This window comes from Nicotiana attenuata, unplaced genomic scaffold (assembly GCF_001879085.1).
Source record: "Nicotiana attenuata strain UT unplaced genomic scaffold, NIATTr2, whole genome shotgun sequence".
Classification (NCBI taxonomy): Eukaryota; Viridiplantae; Streptophyta; class Magnoliopsida; order Solanales; family Solanaceae; genus Nicotiana; species Nicotiana attenuata.
Window position 1 is genome coordinate 68,944 of NW_017673947.1, and position 18,729 is coordinate 87,672.

An 18,729-nucleotide genomic window follows, 5' to 3' on the forward strand; every position below is an offset into this window, starting at 1 on the left:
AATCAGGCCTGCCTGCTGGTTGTAGCAATTACTAGTTAATAGAAACGGGCTCAGTTTTATTTGTTGTTAGTACCTAAGGCTTGCCTAAGTGTTTGGGGTGAGATCTTATGAACATGGTGTCTATTACTGGTTCAGACTAAAAATTGATTTTTAAATTTGACTAGTTTCAGATTCTGCAGACGATGGTATCCACTATTGCTGATTTTAATTCCTATAGACATGATATCTAATATTGCTGATTTTAACCCCTATAGGCATGATATCTAGTTGAATGATGTAACCCATGTAGGCATGATATCTAAATGCTGGTTTTATCCCCTATAGACATGATATCTAAATGAACGTGGAATGGAAACAGGCAGGATTTTACTTGGAATTCCTATAGGCATGATTTCTANATAACATGTTGTGACAAATACAATTAAATGCATGGATGAAGTCTACACCGGTCAAATACCACCTATAAGCCTATGTACACACTCTTCGTCTCGTGTACACGTCTTCCACATAATTCAAATAGTATCATCAACCCAAAACTAAGGGGTTATTTTCCCACACAAAGTTAGGTAAGATACTTACATAAAAGAAGCAAAATCAATACTCTAACAAGTCCTTTTCATGTGCAACAACCTCCGGACGACTCGAATCTAGCCAAAATAACTTAATACCATAAATAAAAGCCATAGGATATAAATTCGGATAATAAAGCTTCGATCTTTAATGAAAACCAAAAAGTCAATCCCGGGTGCGCACCTCAAAACCCGATAAAACTCATAAATTCCGAACACTCATTCTGATACGAGTCCAATCATACCAAAATCATTCAATTCCGATCTCAAATCGTCCTTCAAACCATCAGTTTATATTTTAGAAAATTTTTTACTAAAATCTTCAATATATCCAATTCAAATTATTAATTAAACACTAAAATCGATATTGAAATCATAAAATAATAACACATCCACATAAAAAAAACTTACTCTAATCCAAGAACTAAAATCTCCCAAAATCGAGCTCCAAAACCTTTTGAGAAAAATTAACTAAATCCAAAAAAAAGAAAAAAAATGCAACAGCTGTCCCAGCTCAATTCAGGTCCTATATAATCCCAAAACCTACGTTTGATAATCTCAACATGATCATTGCGAGATTACACCCAATATAGCCTCTTGAATCACCCAATTTGGCCTTAAAACGAGGGAGATATGATGTTTTGAAGTTTTAAAAGAAATCTGAAAATTTCAATGGCATTGTCATAATTATTTACACCAGAAAAAAGAACCAGCAATAAGAAAATCTTCGGAACCCCAAAACTCATCTGGAACCTCTTGGACACAAACCTTATATACATTTCAATCATAAAACATGTTACGAACCTGATCGTGTACTCAAAAAACCAAAAAGAGGCCATCTAGATCCGATATTGACCATGGTCAAACTTCCAATCCTAAACTTAACGAATTTCTCAACCAATATTCTAAAATACTTCTGAGACCCTCGGGACCCCATCCAATTATACCAGCAAGTATAAATACATCATAAAAACGTATCCAATGCCTCAAAACGCCCACAGGAATATCACAACAAACAATCGAGGCTCAAACCGAATAGAATTTCTCTTAAGTTGTTAAATCTTCATTCTTTCAAAAGAGTGTCAGAATCACACTTAAACACTTCGGATTGCTTTCAAACTTTGCACACAAGTTCAAGCCAACTATATAAAACTATCCAAAGTCTCGGTTTACCAATTGGAGTCCAATAACATCAAAGTCAACTCTTGGTCAAACTTTTTTTTTTTGGATAAAGGCGCCTGGGGGTGGTGATTATTATTATTAAGCATTAAAGTAAAGAGAGTTATTATAGTGCCGGACTGATCTTATTGAAACAGTCCCTAATTTGTCATTGTAGAAACTAGAGAAAGCAAATAAAGGTAGTTCACTTCAGAAGTGCTCTCCACACTCGGCATTAGTATGTGAGTTACAGTTGCTCTCAAACTTCGCTACTGTGTGCGCCACTTGGTTTCCTTCACGGTATACATGCCTAACTTCTGGTTGGTCCAGTGCTTCTAACAGGAACCTGCAATCATAAAGAAGATTAGCATTAGCTTTAGTGTGAGAATTTTCATGTAGTAGTTGTAGTAATACATGGCAATCTATTTCCACTATAAGTGGTATTCAATTTTTTGTGAAAGAAAGTTCCAATCCTTTCAGTAGGGCGATGATTTCATCTTGTATGGGTGATTAGGACATTGTATGGTAGGAGAATCCATCAATCCATTGACCTTCGGAATCTTTGATGATTCCACATGCTCCTCCTTTGTTGGAATTTTTTTTGTGTGCACCATCTATATTAAGTTTATAGTTGTTGTGTGGTGGGGGAGGGGGGGGTCCATTTTAACGATGTTTTAGACATTATAGGGTGTTTGGAGTTCTGATTTGTGAGACACAGATATTCCATTACGTACATAATTATTTTCCTACTATCAATGTGGTGGGAGTCATTATTGAAAAGGTTATGGTTACGGATTAGCCAAATATGCCAAAGGATAATAGGCGTTAAAATAGCCAAAGGTATGGAAAAATTGTCGCATCTGAGGTACAATTTTCTTTTATCCAATCAAGTTGATTTGATTGTGTTGGTGGACTGATGTTTAGTTCTCTCCATATGCTGCTGTTAATGGGGCATTGAAAGAGGAGGTGGTATGTGTTTTCCTCTGTTCCACAGTGTTTGCAAGAGTTGTTCTCTATTATGTTTCTTTGGTATAGAACAGCCGCAGTTGGTATTCGTTGGTGTAGTAGAAGCCAAAGGAAAGTTCTTAGTTTGTTATGGCAGTGTGCTTTCCATAACCAAAAGTGGTGAAAAGGCTCCTGTTGTCGGGTAGTCCCTGTTAATCTAGAGAAGAGATTGTAAGCTAATTTTGTTGTGAAGTTTCCACCCTTTGTTTCTTCCCAGGAAAAGGAGTCGTTTAGGTGTTCAGAGAAAGGAATGTAAGTTTGTTGTATGATGTCAAAGATTGTATTTGGTAGTTCATATGTTACTGCGTCTAGATTCCAGTTATTATTTGTAATGATATTGTTTACTTTTTTTTGTAGAATCTTTCTTGTCGGGTGGTCTCTCAATTAGTTCCCGTGGTGTGTGGCTGCCTGTACCCCACCTATCTTCCCAAAGTCGTACTTCTATCCCGTTTCCAGTGTTCCAAGCTATGCCTTTGGAGAACAAAGAATATGTTTTGGAAGCACTTTTTAAGATGTAGGAGTCGTTATTTTTGAAAACCGTGTGATTTCTTCTTTGGGTGTTGGTGTATTTTGCTTTAAGAATTTTTGAGCAAAGGGTGTCAGGGTTTGTGTGTGATCTTCATAGTAGGTTAGAAAGGAGTGCAATATTCTTTCCTGTTGCTTTGTACAGTCCCATGCCACCCTCTTTTTTAGGAGAAGCTACTGTATTCCAATTGATGTGATGAATTTTTCGGTGTTCCGTTGTTGACCCCCATAGAAAGTTTCGCTGTATGCGATCAATATTGTTTCTAATATTTGCTGGGAGGAGGTTTATTTCCATTGCGTATGTGGGTATTGCTGAGAGAGTCGATTTTATAAGGGTTAGTTTACCAGATAAGCTGAGTAAATTGGCTTTCCATAATTTAAGCCTAGTATTCATCCTGTCCAAAATGAATTGGTAATAAGAGCGTTTTGGTTGCATGTTAATGATTGGGAAACCCAGATACTTTCCTACATTGGTTTTTATCTTAATGTTTAGTGTCGTAGCCTGCGTTGCTTGTTCTGTAGTTGGTACATTAGAGGAAAAAATGATTTTTGATTTTGAAAAATTTATTCTTTGGCCGGATTGGTGGGCAATAAAGTCGAATATGTTAATGATAGAGGTTGCGCTAGAGTTGTCAGTCTCAACGAATATGATTAGGTCATCAGCAAAAAGGAGGTGAGATATGGCTGGCCCATTGTGACTTATTTTAATAGGTTTCCAATTCAAGATATCCACTTGATGGTCAATGCATCGTGTTAGCGATTGCATACAGATGATGAAGAGGTATAGAGATAGCGGGTCTCCTTGACAGATGCCTCTTGACGGTTCAAAAAAATCAATAGGCTTGCCATTGACAATGATTGAGGTTGTAGTTGTAGTTATACAATTCATAATAAGCGTGATTAGGTCCTGTGGGAAGTTTAGAGCATTTAGTGAGCTTCTGACGAATGACCATTCAAGTTGGTCAAAAGCATTTTCGAGGTCAATTTTTCGTATCATCTTCCCAGTCTGACCCCTACAACTCTTGAATGAATGGATTGCTTCTTGGACAATTTTTGCAATGTCAGTTGCTCTTCTTCCTGGAATAAAACTACATTGATTAGGACTGATAATATTGTTAAGGAAAGGGCGAATACGGTTACGATAATTTTTGTTATAGTTCTATAAACAGTGTTACAAAGACTTATGGGTCTATATTGGAAGATATTTTGGGGGTGTTTTACCTTAGGAATGAGTGTTATATAGGTCTTATTAAAGTCAGGGGGTATTGATAGTGTATTAAAAGCTTGAGTACAAGTATGGGTGATAGCTTCTTCTGTGTCTGTCCGGTATTTTTTGAAGAAGATTGGGTGGACACCATCCAAACCAGGGGCCTTAAGAGGTTTGAAAGTTTTCATAGCTTTGGTAACTTTAGTTATTGAGAGAGGCCTAGTGAGAGCTGTTTTGTCCTGTTGTGAAAGGATAATTAGTGTGCTTAGGTTAGTGCGTGTCAAATATATACATGATTCCAGATTTGTTAGTGCTTTATAATAATATCATTAATTCCTTTGGTGTCAAAAATCCAGTTGCCAACAGTGTCGTTAAGTCCTAGTATTTTATTTTCCCACTTCTCTGGATACCTGAGAGGTGGAAGCATTTTGTATTGGCATCCCCGTCGTTTATCCATTGGACTCTTGATTTTAGCTTCCAAAAATCATGTTCATTTTGGAGGATTAGGTTATAATCATGAATAAGGTTGTCCTAAAGAGTAATGTGAAAATTGGTCTTATGATGTGGGTCCATGTTCTGGAGCCCCCGTATACGTGCTAAAAGAAGTCTATTTTTTTTGAAGATATTCCTAAAAGTGGACATGTCCCATTCTTCCACGTGTTATGTAAAAGAGATTATAGCATGAATGTAATTTGTATTGTTGTTCCAGTGTTGTTTTACAATGTTTGTGAAAAGTGGGTGACTAAGCCACATTATTTCAAAGCGAAAAACTGGTGCAGGTTTATTAATAGTTTTTGTTAGACTTAGAATTAGTGGGCAGTGATCCGAATGTGTACGAGGCATGTGTATGACCGTCGCATTAGCGAATTTTTCTATCCAGTCAGAGTTCCCAAGGAATCTGTCTAGCCGCTCATAAATTTAGTGTTGCCCTCGTTTCCTTCTATTTGTCCATGTGAAACATGGGCCCACAAAATCCAATACAATCATATTAATGGTGTCGAGGCAGTTAAAAAAATAGTGCTTTAACTACTGTTTATGGGCCTTCCTCCAAACTTTTCGAAGGCAGCTGTGACTTTATTAAAGTCTCCACATAGTAGCCACGGGTTGGTATTATCTTTTCCTACTATTTCCAGGTTATTCCAGATAATTTTTTTGTTTGCTAGTGAGGTGCTGGCATAAACTAAGGAGAGCAACCAAGGTGTTGTGTTACTACTGACATGTATGTTTGCATGGATTTCCTGGTCAGTCACAACTACTGGGTCCATCTCCAACTCTTCATGCTTCCATGTAAGGACAACTCCACCAGAGTAGCCATTTGCACTAATTTCAAATAAATCAGCGAAATTAATAAATTCCATGAGGTCATAATGGCTTTGCATGCGTGTTTCAGTAAGGCAGATGATGCATGGTTTGTTCCAGTCCACAAGGTCTTTGAAATTGCGCCTGAATTCTTGGTTGTTGCAGCCTCTGCGGTTCCAAAGGAGTATCTTCAATTTGGGTTCATTTGTTATACGTGAGCTCCTATCCGGGGCCAGTGACATGGCAGGTGCGCAACTAAGTGATCCTCCCCATTAGGTGCTGGCAATGGCAGGTCTTCCTCCATCTGTGTGGGGAGAATCAGAACTGCATATTTGTGGAGCATCGAGAAGGGGTAGGTGTGGATGTTCACTGTTATGTGAAGCACATTTTTTGGAACTATGAGGAAATATCATTTTTCTCTGTTTTCGTGAAGTATTGTCGATAGTGATTCTCGTAGAGTGATTTGTTACAACATTTTATCTAGGATGTTTCGTGCCTGCACTCCTTGGTTCATTCAATTGATTATGTCTGCCTCAGATTCAAAGGGGATAATGGCGCTGCTGGTAATGTCTACATCGTTGTTGCCTCCTGTTCCTCCTCTTCGATATCCAGGTTTGTCGGTAGTTGTAATTCCTCCGTGTTCGGTGATGAGAGCAACGGGGGTTTAGGAATTTGTTGTTCCTCTTAGGCTTCTATGGTGATCTGAACCTGCAATGGTTGCTGCGTATGTGGTTGCTGGTAGATCCCATGCATTTGTTCCTGTCATTGAGTGGCTTCTGTGAGGTGGTTTACCATCTCCAATGCTGACATCTCCATGTTCTGCAAGGTTTCCATTCGCACTTCTGTGTGGGGTTCCCTATCGTGTAGTTGGTCGTCGATGTCCTGTGTGTTCTCTAGGATGAACTGGACAAGCTCCTGTAATCCCACTACATCCAACCTAGGGGTCGCTGGCAGGTGATGTATTATAGGAATCGACATCACTAGGAAGATTGTTGTTTGGAAGTAGAGTAGTTGTGGTGGTATGGAGGGTGTTGGTGCATCTCCCTCATGTGCGGTGGGAACTGGTGGCGGTAGCGCTTGTTGGAACGTTGATGGTAGTGGCGATACATTTTTGGTAGAGGTGAAATGGAGATTGGTTCTATTGAAGGGAGTGAGGGGAAAGAGATAAAGTGGCCGGCTGGAAGGGGGTTTCTTGGGCTTGTGGGTGAGGTGACTGATTGGAAGGGATTGGGTGAGTGATGGATGTTAGGGGTCTTGGCAGCGTCAGTGAGAGTGTGGGTAGTACGGAGGGAGTAGGCTTCATAATTGGATATGATTTCATGTAGAGTAGTCTTTAAAGGAGGATCATTTGGGGTGTTGTTAGTAATAGAAATGTGTGAGTTATTGCTGCATGGGGTATTTTTCTTGTGTCCTTGAGTACCTTTGGGTGTTCCTTTTTTGGTATTGTTGTTTGCTACAGTCTGAATTTTTTAGGGCGTAGTAGAGGTATTAGCTGAAAAAGGTGGATTTTGTTTGTGGTACAGGTGGTGGGCAATAAGATGCTTTGGCTGAAAATAGAAATAGGTGATTTTTTTGGTTTTTATTGTCAGGGGAAGATGAAGGCGATGGTGATGGGATTTTGGTGTTAGTTTTCTCGTTCTTCTGTTTTGGTAGTTTATTTCCTAAATCCAGTTGACTAAGGACTGTGAATTGGTTTTTTTGTGTAAGGATAGTTGACTCTTGAGATATTGTAGAGGTAGAATAGGGAGCATATGTCACTGTCCCCAAGTTTAGAGTGTTTCTAGGTGTTGAGGTAGTAGGTGTCATGATGTAAGTGTCTTTTCCTATATCGTTTTCTTTTTTTTTACCATCAGTTTTGTCGACGGTTTTTACTTCCTGACTTTCCCAATCCTTTTTTTCGTTATTATTAATGTTCGTTTTTTTTGTGGCTTTTCTTCTTCATTTTCTTTTTCTTTTTCTAGATTTTTTGGAAGTGAAGTTGGAGTGGTGTACCTTTTGTTGGAGTATGGCACAGTCTTCCACTGTTCAGATGCTCTTTCTGGTTTGTCGCTTTCCTTAGTCGTTGCGGAAGTTGTTGCCTTATTTGGGCATTGGTATGGGTTGTGTCCCAGGCATCCGCATATTGTGCACAGTGGGTTGGTGTCTTCGTAGTGGATATCGTGCAGGTATTTTCCAATCATGACATTTCTTCGTAGTGGTTTCCCTAGTGGCGCCAGGATACATTACCGTGCATACCGTCCACTAGTCGTGTTGGTTGTGCAGCTGTCAATCTTCAAAACATCGCCAATCATTTGGCTTATTTTTTTCAGTATTTCAAGGTCATAGTATTCCGTGGCTAGTTCTTGAAGTCATATCCAGATGGTGGAAAAATTGATGTAGTTTGCGTTTGGGTTAAATTTTGGTTTCCATTTCCTGACCGTAAGGTACTGTGATCCAATAAAACAAGGTCCGTGATTGATGATTCTTAGGTAGTGGTCGGTGGAAGAGATATTTATAAGGTAGTAATCATTGCCCAGGTCAATTAAGTTTAGGGATTCATATGAGTTCCAGGTTTTTTGGATCTTGGTTCGCAGTAAGTTGTACCCTATACGTTTTCCCAGTAGTTTAATAATTATGCATTGTTTCGAAGGTTCATATAGTCTGGTTTTGTCTTCAACTGTGATGGGTATGAAGTTTTCCAGCTGCTGCGTTCTCTTTACCCCTTGCGGAACCCAGCTCAACAACCTCAACGAGAAGAGGAATCCCTCCTTCCTAACCGATTTCTGCTCGTCCCTCGGGAATGGTAGCGAGGTTGGACAAAACTGCAACGGCCTTGTCAACCATCCCAGTAGTAGGGTCCATCAACTCTTCGAGATATTAAATAGCACCAACCTGTATAATACGAGACTTGTTCTCATGAAGTATTGACAACATAAGTAAAGTTGTTGTTGCGTCTTTCTTGCCCCTTGGAGTTCCATTTCCCAATAAATCAACAAGAGGTTTGATTGCTCCAGACCTCCCAATCTTCATCTTGTTCTCCTCCATCACAGAAAGGCTAGAATGAGTAGCAGCAGAATTTTCTTTGGCCTCGGCACTCCCTGTCTGGAGGACATGAATCAGAGGTTCGATTGCATCAGCATTTGTAATGGCACACTTGTTGTTGTCATTAATTGACAAGTTGAGAAGTGCAGTAACAGCATATTCCTATACTTTCATGTCTTTTGAGTGAAGTAGGTGAACCAACGAGCTGATAGCGTCACAATTTGCAATTACCATACGGTTATCCATATTATGCTTGGCAAGTAACAAGAGTTCAGTTGTAGCATTTCTCTGCATATCAAGGGAAGTGCACTTCAACTCCTCAATCAACATTTTTATTTGCTGTTGTTCCCAAACGCACACGCAAGTATACATGGTCAACAAGTAATATAGGATTGTAAGTCCAGATAACGTACCCACCGGGACTTATGATTAACTATCAACTAAATCAAACTAAGATAATTAATCTATTCAAGCGAATCCTAAAGTATGAATATTTAACTAAAATTATTTCCGAAACACACGACCATTCCTATAACAACACCATCAGTTTCGTTCATCGTTGGGTCCAGAACTACACATGGTCTGATTCCTGTAAAACCAGGGATATGTAGGCAGCTCAGAGACCAGGGTTTGGCCTATATATTTTCCAAAACACCCCGTTCGATCAGTATGTGTACATTGGGTAACGGGAAATTATCTTTGGGACTTGCTCTGTTTAAGTCCTGATAGTCGATACAAACTCTGACCTTCCCATCCTTCTTCGGAACTGGCACCATATTAGCCAACCAGGTAGGATATTCGATCACTCTGAGAACCTTAGCTTTGATCAAAAGTAACAAGTTAAGAGATTAAAGAAAACAACAACGACAAGCTTAAAGATGAATTCAATGGAAGAAAATATTATAGAGCTATAGGTTAGCTAACAATCCCGTTGAGTTTTCTACCTAGATTGTCTAATTAATTTATCTAGTTTATTTATTGACGGGGTTAATATTGCTCATAGCCTTCTACCGAAGTAAAAGTTGACTATTCAAGCTAACCTAACGTCTATATTCCTATGGAATTAGGATTAACAAGAACGCATTTATAATTCACGTATAATAACCAAGCAAGACGATTAGGTATATTCCTATCCTAACCGTAACTCCGTTCCCGATACTCGAGTTTAAGATCTCGCTCTACTCAATCATATATGCAATCTAGAATTCCCTCTCCCGAGTTCAATCCTAGATTCGTAGATAGTATTCAATTGGTGATCAAGCAATCAAATAATTAAGCGCAAGATTGAATGAATAAACCAATATGATAGAAAAAGTCAGAACAATTCAAGCTTCAAACTACAACGTTCATGCAACACCAAAACTCTAGAACTAATAAACTATGAAACTAAAGGAAGAGAAGAGAAGAAAAACTAGTAGAAGCCTCTCCAAGCGTGTGTGTCTCTAGNAATTATAGCCTACCATCAACACCCCACAACTTAAACCATTGCTTGTCCTCGAGCAATCAAACTACACTTTATATAGACATGACCTTTTTAAATAATTCTCCTAACTCATCACACCAAGAATCTTTAAAATAGACTAAGCACGAGAGTGTAACATCTTCAACTCAAGATTTGACTCACAAGTACCATGTATTATTCACAACTCATTCACTTGCTCTAACATAGAAGTTAATGACATTACCTTTCCTTCATGAATCATGTGCCCTCACACAATAAAAGAGAGTGGTTTCACACACAATAAAATTTAAGAACAGTAAAGAACTCAACTCACTCTTAGAAATAACATTCATATGCCACAAAAGATGCACTATAGGCTTCCCCGTAGTGTACTACTCTACTAATCGAGCTCATTCAGTCTGGGATCAAGTAGGACTTTATTTGGTTGTAATGTAGGCTGCAGGACGGCTAGGATACATTTAGATATAAGAGTGACTACACCTCCCTAAGAACTTTAATACATACTTTAACCTTTTAAACCCCACACTTATGTCAAACGATAACTCCACCTTCACATCAATGTATATTAACTCCATATTTCTTTAAGCATAATTATATCAAAAGTTGCCACTATCAAGGAATATATTCACAACAATACAACTATATTTTTTTCCTTTTTCAATTCAAGTGGCTCTTACTTTTTCAAAATAGTGCACATTTCTCCTTATTTAATTAGTTCCACTCAAAAGCCAAACCAACCACCACACACTTTAACTTTTAAGAAGTTCATAACAAATTCATGTGCTCATGAGAGGTGAAAAGGTTCAAATAGATGGTTAATTCAAACAAACGGGTAAGGGCTGTAATGTGGTTGCCAAAGAAATAGAATTACAGGATCAAAGGGTTAACTACGATACATAATAATTAGGCGGGTAAACTATATATATCTGGCTGAACAAAGAAACGCCTATATCACTTCCAAGACTGAAAAAAACTACTATTTCGCTTTTCAAACACACGGGGCAAGTTCTAGACATCAAATCCAATGCACAGAATAAGACACAATCTCACACACATATGGCACATAACTACACCTAGTTCAAACAAAACCTTTGGAAAAGAACTGTGGTACAAAGAAAAACCAATGGGGAATTATTGCACTACCTACAAAGAAAATCTTTTTGTCCTTTCTCTTTTGACTTAAATCCCTCAAGAAAACTGACTAGGAGATCCATCGTCCAGAAAAGTTCCAATTTTCCGATTTTTTTTTCGCAATCAAAAACTAATATACTAAGCTGAGATAGCATAGAAAATCACCCAAAAAATCTCCTCACCCCGGACATAAAATTAAAATTGTAAGCACGTAATGCACACTATAAATAATAAGAGGGTAAAAGAGACTCTCTGTTAGGCCAAAGGCCAAAGAATTAGCAGCTCACGGGTACTCAGACTTCCCCTAGGTATGATCCTTTGTGCGGGTACCTCACACTTAGTTTCAACCACCTGCTCGCTTTTGCACATGCCTATTGGCTTTGACCACATGCTCCTACTCCTACAAAACACAAAAATAATACTACAAAAAAATAACACAATAAAATTAAAAATAAACAAAAGAAAAAAAATGGAATTCGGTTGCCTTCCAACAAGCGCTTGATTTAACGTCGCGGCACGACGCCATCGCTTTCACCATTTTTTCATCCACTTTGAGGATATGAATTGCGCCCCCAATTTTGCATCAATTTTTCTGTCACTTTCCTGGGGCAATGGTGTGAAAATAAAGGAACCAAACAATAGGTATCGCATCTTGCACTTCTTGGCCGTTAAGTGAGGGATGTCATTTTGTCTCCTTGGCATCTGAAATTTCAGAATATAAGCACTTTGGTCCCCATTCATTGACTCCTCCATAGGCTCGAATGGATCAATTCTCGTGACATCAACCATGCACAATGTGAAACAATGGTTAGAATGAGGTCTGATGCGCTCCAACTCTAAAATCGCTTCACTTTTAACATCCTCACTTTTGCACACTTCATCAATCTTGGCATCATTAATAGTATTGTGGTCGAGTAGTTGGAATTCCTTGTTCCGCTCCACAGGCTATCCATTATCCACAAAAATTGGTTTTAGGGCATCAGATGCCTCAACCTTTTTATTCAATTGACCCAGCAGGTCATGGATATTGAGCCAAATTGGTCTATCTCTTGTCTGAGCTCAGTTCTTTCGTCTATTAGCTGTTCTGCCATATTTCAAAGACCATCACGAAGAAACTTGTAAGCACGTAATTTTTTACCCGCACTATTTTTATAGTTAGTATTTATAAAATATTTACTTATTTTAATTTTTATTTTTCGTAAGATTTTAGTCTACTTTTACTTTTAATTTAAATTTACAACATAAATTTGAAAACACAAAAAATAGTTTCATATTTTCTCTTATTTTTATTTAATTTAGTTCATTAGTATTTTTGCAGTGATATTAATTTAACGTTGCTTCAATTTTAGCTTATCTCTCCTTTCTTTTGTTTTAAGTATAATCTTCAAAAATACAAAAAGAAAAAAGTAGTAGTTGCATATTTAACTTAATTTTAATAGTTTATTCTCCTTAGTTAAGATTAAATAGTATTTTGTTAGTATATCTTATTATCAATATTATTTTTGTAAACAGAAAAGAATGAAATTTTTGATTAGTTCTTGTTTTTATTTCACAAGACAAACATTTTGAGCCTAATCAGGCCAAATTTTATGCCCAAATTCGGAGCCCGCTTCTTCCCTAACCCAGCAGCCCAACTTCCCTTCAATCCTAGCCTTTTATTTCATTTAATACAATGGTCCATATTAACCCTCAGATCCTATATAAGCTTGATCTTAAAAAAATACCCTAGGCTTTTGGAACCGTAAGAAGAAGAGATCAGCCACCTCATCCCATCTCCTTCGCCAAATCAGCTGAAAAACTCCCTTCATTGCCGCCCAACGCCCAACCTTGATCCACCCCGTCAACGAGCCTCCAACTCCACCCACCAAATCTCCAAGTCTTAGCAGTTGTTTCCTACCAGCCAGCCTCCACCCAACTGCCAAAAACCATCCACTTTCCACCAAAAACTCGCCGGAAAACACGCAACACTCCCTCATGCTGCTCGTCGTCGTACTAACGCTTGTTTCCAAGAACGAAGCGCACACACACACGGTCAAAGAAAGGAAACTAGTTTTTCTCTTCTTTAATACACAAAAGATGAAACCTTTTGGTTAAAATATTTGGGAGTGATCGGAGATTATCATTACTAGGAAAAGGGGAAAAAGAAGAAAGAAAGACAAAGATGGCAGTAGGCGTGGTGATAAAAGTGTAGGCTATTGGCGTAGCTTTCTGGGGACGGATTCTAGGTCCTAACATTTGCAGCCTTGTCCTCTAAAATGAATTATAGCTTAAAGATATATTTGTACTATTTTTAAAAAAAAACTAAAAAAATTTTGCTCAGTCCAATTTCGGGTTTTTGGGTTTGCTGATTCGGAATTCGATTCGATATGATTCCCGTCATTGGTTCAATTCGCGGTTCCCGGTTCAATTGTTGCTGTCTTGTTCATTTTTTTTTATTATTGCACGTTCCAATTTTGTCGCCGGTTCTCGCACACAGTCAGTCTGAGCGTATCTTTGTACCCCTTGATTTACTAATTTAATAGAAGCAATCCCACGTTCAATTCTTACCACTCTTACTTTTTTTTTGCGTCAATTTTCAATGTGATATGTATAGCATGATACTTATCTATTGTTTCTCAATTCTTCTCGGTTTACATTCTGTTGGAATTATTATTTGCTGGAATTGTTTAGGTGCTTCATGTTTGGACTGTTTAAATTTTGTATACCTCTCTATGGGCCATGAGATTTGGGGTTTAAACAGAAAAAAAAATTAGCATGCACTGACTTTCATTCATTCATTTTAGTTAATTTTATTTTTACTTTTCTTCCATAGCCGCTAGGAGCATATTTCGGCCGTCAACATCTGGGTAGGCAAACCTTTAAGATTTTGTTCGAATTTTTGAGGTAAGAGGTCGCCCCCCTTTAGTTTATTATGGTTTCATCAGGTGAATGCCCTGATGATTTTGTATATATTATTATTCGGGGTATACCCTGAAGTGAATGTAAACGAAGGCCGATGCTGCATCGGGAGGAAGCATAATGTAGGATAGCTTAGAGCTTTAGTACATTTTCTTCTAGTACTTTATTTTCTTTTCTCTTATTTTTCTTTTATTAGAAGGGGATAGCCTCAAGCCTCTTTCGTGTTTATTTTCGCTTTTGTGTGCTTACACCTCAATCTGAGTACTCTTAAGAGCCAATTTGATCAAGTGCGCAACTGTGACCTTCACGGGACTCGGGAAATTCCTAACACCTTCTCCCCGAGTCAAATGAACCCCCTTACCTAGAATCTATGGTGCAAACTGGTTTTAGAGTCCAAATGTATTTCGAAGAAAAATTCTTATTTAAAAAAAAACGGTGACCTGGCACACCGAAACAAAATGTCAGGTGGCGACTCTGAAAATCCTTCGAAACACAATTTTTTGTCGCGTTAAAATTGAAAACCTTTTGAGCTTCAAAAATCGCTTTTATTATTTAAAAGGGGTTAGTGGGTAAAAAAAAGGGCATGACAGCTTTGGTGACTCTGCTGGGGAGTTGCAGGTTCGAGCTGATACTATGATCTTGTTGGCTTTTTAGAATATTCGGTTGAGGTTTTTATGTATTTTTTATTTATTTATCTGCTTTATTTGATTTTCATTTTGTTTATGTTGTTTTATTATCTGCTAATTGTTTATGTATTTACAGTTTTTCCTTTATGTATTACTGCTTTATAACTATCATCATTTGTGTGAGCACGTGATTTTTTCCCTAAGTGAATTATTCCCAAAAATTCAAACAAAAGGATTTTTTCTTTATTTTTACAATTTTTGTGAATTTTTGTGTTATTTTCTAATAATTGTTTGCATTTTATTTGTGAATTTTTATTCATATGAAAATATAAAAATAAGCTTGACATTTGCATTTAGGATCTAATTTCATATTTTAGGATCAATTAGTGGTTAAGTGGTTTTAGAATAAAATATGAAGAAAATAACAAAAATAGTCTACTTTTGCATCTTTAATTGTTAATTGTTGAATTTGTCACGAAATAGATTTTAAACAATTTTAGGCTTAACTTTTAAAATATATTAGGTCTTTACTTTAGTTTTTTGCATTTTTATAAAATCAGAAAAATCCAAAAATACCAAAATGAAAACAAAAATAAATAAAAAAGAAGGAGAAAGCAATTAAAATAGGTGGTCTTAATAATAAACCAAATTTGGGCCATTTAATTGAATTACCCAGCCAAAAATCATCCCTGGCCCAAACCCATCTCGCCAAACTCGGCCTATCCTTCGCTGTAATGAAACGACCCCGTATTGAATCCCAGTAGATCCTAGCCGTCTAGGTTAAGTTGATCCAACGGCCAGGAAGCCTAGGATCGTTTGATATTAAACGGTCGGAGCCTACCCCCCCCCCCCCCGTATCATCGTCTCCATTTCCCCAAATCAGACCTATGTAATGCCACCTTGAGCCGCCGGCCGAAAATCGCCTCCGCCGGCGGCGATGCTCCTTTCCCACCCAAAAATACACCATAGAACCCCCTCACCCTCCTCTTTCCAACCCCTAACGTAGTTTCACTCAAATCCCGGTCATAAGGTTTGAATCTTCAATCTAAGTTTTCCGGCCAGGACAACACTTTTCCCAAACTCGCCCAAATTAACACCCCTAGGTCCCTCTCCCCTTCCCCTATCCAAATCCCTGGCTAATTTCCCTCAAATCTGCCCAGAATGTCTCGAATAATTAATCAAAGGTTGGCCAGAAACCCTAATTTCTCTAGAATTTACCAAATTGGTAGCACACAGTCTCCCCATCCTCCTTGTGAAGAATCTACCCTTGGCAAGTTTCAAATATCACCAAGACCGCTCAAATTTTGAATCAAAGAAGCGGTATGAATGTTCGAGTCAAGCCGTGAGTCTTCTTTTTCGTCTTTTCATGTTCCTTCTTCTTCTTCTGACTGAGACAATGAATACCTCTCTTAATTTTCTGATTAGTGTTGCTTTTGTTTAATTTTAGTACTGATTTGATTTTCTTTAGTTTAGTTTAATTTTGGTTTGATTGTTGTTTTGTTCTGTTAGTTTAAATGTTAAATGTCAGTCTAATTAGTTCAAGCAATCAATTGTTAGTTTAATTAGATTTCCTGTTAATGCCGGTGTATTTGCTTTCTTCTGATGATAATAATCTGCTCGTTTGGTTGTAATTTGTTTGGGATTAGTTAAGGTTCTAATAATTGATTTTATGTTAGATGTTAGTTTAGTGGTTGATTGGTTAATCTTGTTTGATCGATGGTTTGGTAATATTGATGTTTTAAAGTTGTTAAACTTGTTTGGATATAGCTGATTGGGTTCTGGGTTGGTAGTTAATTAACCATGGCCAATTAGAAGGGTTAAAAATAGTTAGTAAGGTTAACCAATTTCAGGTTGAACCTCAGTTAGGCTAGTCAATAATTTCAGGAAAGTTTAGGGGTAGTTTAGGCATTTAGAGTTGCATAAGAATGTTGTGGGTAATACTAGAGTCACCTAGAACCTTCTAGGGAGGGGCTTTAGTTTAGATTTCAGTAAAATAAAGTACTAACTTGAGTAACAATTTAGAAAACAAAGGACTAAATGAAAAATAAACAGGGACTAATAGGAAAAACAGAAAATGAGAGGGTTGCCCCTCCTTTGGCCTATAAAAAGGCATGAATAGTGCCTTGAAGAAGGAGTTTTTGGGGAGCTCAAAAATTTCCCCCCAAAAAGCTCTCCCTAGTTCTCAGATCTAGTTTTGAAATTCAGCATTCAAAAAAAACCAAAAACAAACAGAAAAATATAATAAAAATATCCAAAAATAACACTGTTTCATTGCCTTCCTTAGGTTATTTTCCAAATTCCAGCCTTAATTCAGTCTTCTAGTTCATTTCAAAACCAAAAATGATTCGAATTCTTTGTTTCTGTTCGACGTTTGAAATCTGGAAGTATTTGGAGTCACTTGAGCACTGTTGGTTAGTTAATTAGGGTCAATTGAGGGTTATTCGTTGTGTATATTGATTCCCTGGGTATTTCTGGCTATCCGGTGCTGTTGTGGGCTGATTTATTGAGTTTGCTTGGTTTTTCAACTCATTTCTGAACTACTGAATCTGTGTTGGGCTGTTATTACTCGTTCATTGACTGTTGTTGGGGTTTTAAATTGGTTTCTGAGTTGCTGCTGAAGTTGTTACTGCTGCTAACTTCTCCTTTTTCTATTTCAATTCAAATCCCAGGTACACGTTTATGAACTCACCTTGATGTAGCTATGAAGTGAAGTTGAAATGAAAATACTGCCAAATCTAGGCTCATTTGAAAGTTGTTTGTCGTTTACAATCCAATAGATGATTAGTTGAATAAATGTGATTGATGTTAGTTAGTAGTTTTGAGTCGTATGAGTAATAGATACAGTTGGAATATTAATTTGGACTGTTTCGGAATTTGAAACTCTGTATTTGTTAAGTTGTTTCAGAACAATAGCATAGCATAATTAGTATTAGTTCAATTTTGAAATCAATAGTAATGCAAGCATGAAATCAGTAGTTTAGTGTAATACATGTTCAATTATGGATGCTAATATGCTTTTAAAATCAGTATGTATATTCCGTGAATCGGTTGTTTCATTAAGATAGTGTAGAGTAATTTCAATAGTTTTGGTTTAATTGAATCATAATCCTGTTTTTAATTTAAAATCCAGGCTTTATAGCCTATCCCAGGATATTTGGGCCTCAAGACGTCTGATACGCGGGCCCAGGTCCAGTGCTAATGTCCTTCACATTTGGACTTGGGTCAAGGCCTTGACTAGCGGCATATTAGTATAGCATGGGTGCAAGTGTCCTTCGTTGGGCTCATCTTAGAGGCCCAATGGGTGGCTTTGATACAGAATCAGCATTTGGTTTATTGCAGCCCAATAACGAATTAATTAGGACTTTCCCTTTTGTTATTGGAGACATTAACATAGAAAATCATAGATTGCCTTAGGCTTGCGTTTTAATAATAAAACGAGATGAGCCCCGCTAAACAAAACAAACAAATTGCGGGGCCTTCAAAAAATGGCTATACTAAAATACTTAGACTTCGGGATGGGCCGTTTAGCGGATTTCACGGCCTTCCCCAAAGATAATAACGCGTTAGTCGCTTTAGGTGCGCTTTTAATAATCTTACCTTCTTAAATACGGGTGCACATTTATGTGACCCAGATCCAAATCTCAATGAAGTCGAAATGTGTCAAAAATCGCGGGTGCATTTATGTGACGCGATTCGAGACGTGTTTTCACGACGTTGCAATTCTCTTAAAATAATAATAACAAAAGCAATTCAATGTTAAAAGCACATAGGTCAAAACATGTACTAAAATCAAATAAATAAGCCAAATATGACAGTTGAGCGACCGTG

The 18,729-nt window shown here is 37.6% G+C and overlaps 1 pseudogene; it reads right to left on the reverse strand.

The window, feature by feature from the left end:
• Positions 1-8,415: 8,415 nt before the first annotated feature.
• Positions 8,416-18,729, reverse strand: part of LOC109217685 — a 26,253-nt pseudogene continuing 15,939 nt past the window's right edge.